At 43.4% G+C, this 6387-nt stretch overlaps 1 long non-coding RNA gene across 1 annotated transcript; it reads right to left on the reverse strand.

Moving 5' to 3' along the window:
- Positions 1–1183: 1183 nt before the first annotated feature.
- On the reverse strand, positions 1184–4055 carry LOC109388359 (uncharacterized). The gene is made up of 3 exons (XR_002125197.1): positions 3084–4055; positions 2484–2640; positions 1184–1977 (listed from the first exon to the last, which is right to left on the reverse strand). It is a non-coding gene; the product is annotated as an uncharacterized LOC109388359 (long non-coding RNA).
- Positions 4056–6387: the final 2332 nt, after the last annotated feature.

Consider the following 6387-nt stretch of genomic DNA (forward strand, 5'->3'; position numbering starts at 1 on the left):
AAGGGAGAAAGCAGACAGAAGCGTGGGAGGCACGTGAAGTCAGCAGGTGGCACTTGTTGGTATTCTAGGCTGCATAGGGAGGGGTCAGCTCCAAACTATTTTGGTGATACGTTTGCTACACAGAATGTTGGGGCCAGATTGTTTAGGCTTTTCTTGGTGGAAAAGACCGAAGCCAAATAGGATTTTGAGCTTCTGTTAAAGCTGCACTTGTGGTAACACACTGTGCTGTTGAGAAGCTGAGCTTCCTTGGGCAGGTTACCTAACTCCTCTGTTCCTCAGTACTTTTCCTATGCAAATCCGGGGTGATGATAATAATACTTGCTATATAGAGTTTGAAGGACCATTGGCATGGAATTTCAAATACTTTACATTTTGGGTTCCCTCAGTAACTTCCACATGGTTTTCTATGGATTTTGAAAATATGTTAGTTGGTATACTGCATGTCAGTGAGGCATTAGGTTGGAAAGGTGGTCAAGCCATGGTCTACTGTATGTGTTGGACCTTGACCCCAGCCGAGGGATTAGGCAGATTACTTTGTGCCTCTGTTCCCTTACCTGATGAATGAAGGTGACAATAGAAGAATACTGTTGCCTGTCCGACAGAGTTTTACAAGGACTTACTGAAATAGCACACACAAGCACTCACACATTCTCGTCTATACACATGCATACAGAAGTTAGTAAATGCCACCGGCTGGAAAAATTCATTTGACATCACATAGTTAACATTTTCTTTGCCAGCTTCTGATTTTTGGAGTTTTTAAGGTATTTTTTTTCCCAGAGAGCAAGTTTGTATAGAAATTAAAATTCACACACACACATTAGATTCATAATTTGTAAATTTAATGGGAGAAAAGACACGAATTTTCTTAGAAATTTATGGACAAATTTTTCAACAATGGAGTTTAAATAAGTATAAAACTCTTGAATAGTATTCATGAAAACTTAGCTTAACTTTTTTGTATCTCCCACTATTAAACTCTACATTAAATATTATAAAAACTCAATGATAATTCATGTAAATGGATGCTTTGCATTTCAGAAATATATTTGTTACAAAAGATATAAAATATAAAATAATAGAAAATAAGACATTTAAAATTAACATCCTAAAATATAACAAGATAGTCACTATTATGAAGAAGCACTTTTATGTCCCATAATAATCTCCGTAAACAGTTGAATCAGGTGAAGAACACACAGGCTGTTCCCTCGTGTGTATTTTCATTTTGGAGTTGATGGAAATAAGACTGAAGATCAGTGTCTTCGTCTCATGTGGCGGATGTTTTACTCGGACAAGCATTTGAAAGGGATTTTCATATTGAATAGTGAGGAGAAACGGATTCAAAGAAGGAGGTTGGGACCTGGAAGCCAGCGAAGAATCTGCAGAATGGGAACCACTCAGCTCAGTGCCCAGGCCTCCCTCGCTGATGATGGACTGGTCCTCGGGAGAGTGGAGGCCGCTTCCCGGGAGCACCCTGGGGAGACGCATTCATTGTGGTTTATTGAGGGCCCTGATTTCTTTCCATTGGTGACTCTTTCTCTTGGATACGTTGTACAGGGTGGACTGGCCGCCCGATTTGTGGCCTGTGTCTTGACCAGGATTCAATGGGAAAACTGTTTGGTGAGGGGGGAAGTGAATGTCAGTGGGTGCCTTTCACGGAGCTCCCCTGCGTGCTAATCGCCCTGGTGAGAACTTTGCACGCCTGGTGTGTTTTGTCCGCTGGCGCCGAGCACACCTAGAGGTGGATCAGGAGCGGACCTTTTGATGGCACGCAGCAGCCTGCGCTGTGAGAAGGAGCTTGTCCAGGGGTTCAGACCAAACGTCCATGCCTCCGAGGTTTGCCCGGGTCAGAGAGTGGAAGCTTCCCCCGCTTTTGGCGGGTTCCTCCCTCTTCCAGGTGATTTTACTTTGGTTCGTTGAGCCTCACAAGCTCTCCAGCTTCCCATTGTGATTGGTTTGAATCTATGGATCAATCTGAGAAAAGAAAAAGTTGTTAGTTTGTTTTAAACAATATTGAACCTCTCTTGTTTACAATATTGAGTGTCCCTATCTTCCCTTTAATGTAGGTCTGAATTATAAATTCAGGGTTTTTGGTAACTGCTTTTTAAATTTAAAAAATACCTTCCCTGATTTATTATCATCTTTAAATGAGACATGGTGTCCTACCCCAAACACAGGTAGGGGTGGTCCCCGCCTTCCAGTAACTAGGTGAGCAAATACTGTGAGAACGTTTCCAAATGTTAGAATGTTTCTATCTGGGCTCCAGGAACTTTCCCACTAAATGGCTATGATAGGTTGGATATAAACAGTCATGTCTACACCCCATATTTCATATAGCTTTTCTATGATTCATTTTAACAACAAATGTTTGATTCATCCACGATGTATTTCAGTTTAAGGTTTAATGTGTTAATCACACATGTTTTTTTCTATAAGCGTTTGGTCAGCATTTTGTGCTCTTCTAGGTCTAAATAACTCACCCATGAAACTTTCCCACAAAGACCCTCCTGGACCATCCTCTGTGAAGTTCGGAGACAAAGTCCTCCTGTCACCCAGCGTTCGAAGCATTATGTCAGCTTTTCAGCCGCTTGCTCTTCAGAAAAGATATTCAAATTTTTCTGGATATGTCAGGATATCCTTAGGAGACAGAGTTGAAGGAAATAAATTTGTATTAAGTAAATTTGTGATTTCAAATCTATACCCACTCCTTACATAAAAGCTATGGATAGATAGGAATATTGCGATTGTTTAAAAAAAAGAGAGAGAAAACAAATACATTCATGGAACCTAGTACAGCACCTGAGACATATTCTTTGCTAAATAAATGGTACCTGTTTTGTTTTCCATCTTATATTGTGATATATAATGCTATACACAATTTATTGTCCATGTAAGAAAAGGATAGTGAGTTACATCCTTGCCTTCACGGTCTTTAGGGAGACTGTCCCAAGAGCCTGTCCATAGCCTGAGCCCATGCGTGGACTTGGCCTGCCCATCACTGTGACTGCTGGTGTGACAGAGCCTGAGGCTCGGGGGCCAGGGGTGGTAGCATTTACCTGGATGCTGACGGCTGCGCTCACCTTAATTTTATGTCTTTAGGGTTCGATTGAAGTAGTGAAGTTATTCAGAATAGTTTCCTGGACATTTCCTGGATGGATCTGTGCATGCTAATTCGTGTGTAATGTAGGATGGCATATCCACTACTAGCAGCACCATTTATGCTGTGGCACATGAGTAACAGCACGAGTGGTGCCTTTTCCTAGCTGAGAGGAAGCTGATCGCACGGTACCCTCCCACGACATGTGGGGGAGTTCATCCATCTCTCCAGGTCTCTTCTCTGAGGCAGTGTGATAACAATACTCTCTCAGAGGCTGACCCCCGACCAGCTCAGTGCCTCTTCTCAGCGAGGGCTTGTGAGTTCCTTGTGCTTTTCAAAATGGAAACTGTGAGTGGGAAATCCACCACTAGTATCTAAGATGCCTCCATTTCCTTCAGTAGTGTGGTTCTCTAATGATAACTTATCTAGAAACCATACAATATTGTCATCATCATCTTAATTTAGTGAGCGGAAATGTCCTTCAGCCACAGAATACATTTCCTTTGGAAAAGACTTTGCGTGGTGCTGCCTGATGATAAACCCAAGAGCTTCTCTGGTGATCAGAATGTCAGCTTCGGTCAGAATGTCCACGCTCCAGTCTACCTGAATGCTGACTTGTAAGCTGATCACCGTAAGTCGTCTAACCGAGAAGTATTTGCTAGGAAATCACGTGTCCATTAAAGACAGTGACGACTTCAAAATAGTGAAGGGCCGTCATCCAGCAGGAAAAGTATATGTGCTCTGTGTCACATCTGAGAAGAGAGGCACAAAGACACAGAGCTGTTCCATCCTGGACGAGTCACACTGTGAGACGATGATGGATACCTCCAAACTAGGGATGGTCGAGGACAAGCAGCAGGACCAGGCTCCGCCCTCTTTGTGGGCAGCGTGCCAACCGTGCTCAGAAGATTGGGCTGGGTGATTGATGTCTGCAAGCCTGAGTGATTCTGAAACCTGAGTCGACCTGGACGCAACACAACGTTGACTCTGATTCTTGTATTCTGTGATTAAAAATGAAGCCAAACTCATTACATTAAAATAAAATTTGAGCTGAAAAGTAAAACAAAAAGAGCATATAAGTTCATTTTCTCTATTGGTTTGTGGAAAGATACTTCTTCTGAAGTCAGAATTTCTGAACTATCAGCAAGTTCCTTAACTTTCTAACCCTCAATCTTATTATCGCTTACCTGTGAAATAGGGATAATTATAATATATTCTCCTCAGGGTTGTTGTGAAGATCAGATGTCAAAGTCTTCATCAGCACTTGAAGGTAGTGATGATATATACTCCGGTGAATCATTATTCTCTTCAATAAATTATAAATGTCTGCAAAAATCAGATGGTGCATGAAAAAAAAGTTTGGGAGGAATTTTAAAGAAAGAAATAACATGATGTTGTGAGTTATTGGATGGGAGAGTGTCAGGAGAGCCAGAAGAATTCAGGTTGATTCACATTCATGCACCAAAGCCAAGACCTTGAAAGGTCGTCGGCTAACATGGAGTCTAGAATCTGATTATGAAGGCAGAGGAGAGGAAGTGGCTGACTGAGTGGCCCCACTAACTGTCACGAGGGCATCAGCTTCAGGCAATAATGTGGAAACATTGCCCGCAGTCTCTTAGGTGATTCAAGGCCGGAGCTGAGGAAAATCCGTAAGGGCATTGCTTGACAGATAGCCACAGGAAGAAACAGCCTACAAGAAATGACAGATTAATCTTATTAAGCCAAAAGAAGACTTTTTGTTTTATGCTGAAAATTTTCGGGTACTTGGGATTTCTTAATAAACACTTGGCATGCAAGAAATCATTTTAACTCAGCATCATAATAAATGTGTTCGAAAGGCGAGAGACAGGTTTGTCACCTAGAGAGTAAGGCAGTTCAGTCTGCACATCAGCAGAGACAAATAATAAATACAGATTATGAAGTCACACAACACTAGCTTTTGTCATGAAAAATGTGAGAAAGTAGCTGACAGGGCTTTAACCTTTAAAGACAAAAATGGCAAATCTAGGAAAAAAGGTCCCAGGACCTACTTACTGGCTGGGTGCATTGAATAAAAAACTATGACCACTTTCTTATTAATAATTCTTGACAGTTTATAAAACATGTTCACACTCATTGGTTTCCAAAGTATTTTTATCAACCTGGGAGGAAATGTTTCTATGTTATAGTTAATTAAGTTGTTTGCCAAGTCACATGATTGAGACCTGAGCTAAGGTCTTTTGAATGCAAATTATTTACCTGTTACTCTGCACATCTTGGGATATTCTCAGAAAGCTCCCTAAATATCCCAGTTTCCATTAGCTTTCTCTTTAGTCCTTTCTACTGCTCCCTGTGCAGTCTGATTACTCAGCCCTCGAACACACATTTTGTGTAAAAGTCCAAACTCAATAACGAAGCCCAGTGTCTGCCAGCATCGGGTATCTCTAGAACAATCTCTAGAATTAGCTCTCCTCACCTCGCCTCTGCTCTCCAGGGAGGCTGGTCTCACCACCCACCGAGGAAGGTCTGGCTCTCAGGTGTCCAGCCTTTGCAATTGGCATTTCTGATCCTTCCTCTGAAAATCCGACCCATCAGGCCAGACCAGCCACGGCCCCTTCTCGGCCCCGGGACTGTGCTGAGCACCTTGGCTGATGTTTCATTCACAGACTCGGGCCACGGCACTCTTGGCCATGGGCCAGACATGGGGGTTCAGGGTCCATGGAAAGGACTTCTATTTTATTACGATTGATGACAAGCCACACAAACATTTAAAGCTGTTAGTACCTGTGGGGTTCTGCAGCGTCGTGAAGAATCTAGTTGCGTGAAGAAAGGCATTACTGTCCACTGAGGAGACATGAGAGTGAACACGACCCGCTTTGCTTCACGACGCCCCCACCTGGCGTCGGCCTGGTTTTCAAGTTGGTGTCCACAACATCTAGAAGCCAAAACGTCATGATGAGTGGGCCTTGCGCCCGGTGGCATCAGTTCCCCGGCGTCCCTTCCCCAGCCTGTCAGCGTGGCCTGGGGGAGCCGCCCTAACCTCCTGTGACAGAGGCCCACTCGCAGCCCAGGCTGAGTGCAGGGACAGGGGTTCTCCACTGTTAATTCTCCTCTGTTACATCTGTTCCCCACTTCTCTCTCTCTCTCTCTCTCTCTCTCTCTCTCTCTCTCTCTCTCACACACACACACACACACACACACACACACACACACACACACAATGGCTGCCGTGACTGCACAGTTTACTCACAGATGACCTTGTCCGCCTCCTCCCGGCCATCTTGCTAAGTCAGACTGTCTGTTCCTGT

The sequence above is a fragment of the Hipposideros armiger genome, unplaced genomic scaffold (genome assembly GCF_001890085.2).
Source record: "Hipposideros armiger isolate ML-2016 unplaced genomic scaffold, ASM189008v1 scaffold_191, whole genome shotgun sequence".
NCBI lineage: Eukaryota > Metazoa > Chordata > Mammalia > Chiroptera > Hipposideridae > Hipposideros > Hipposideros armiger.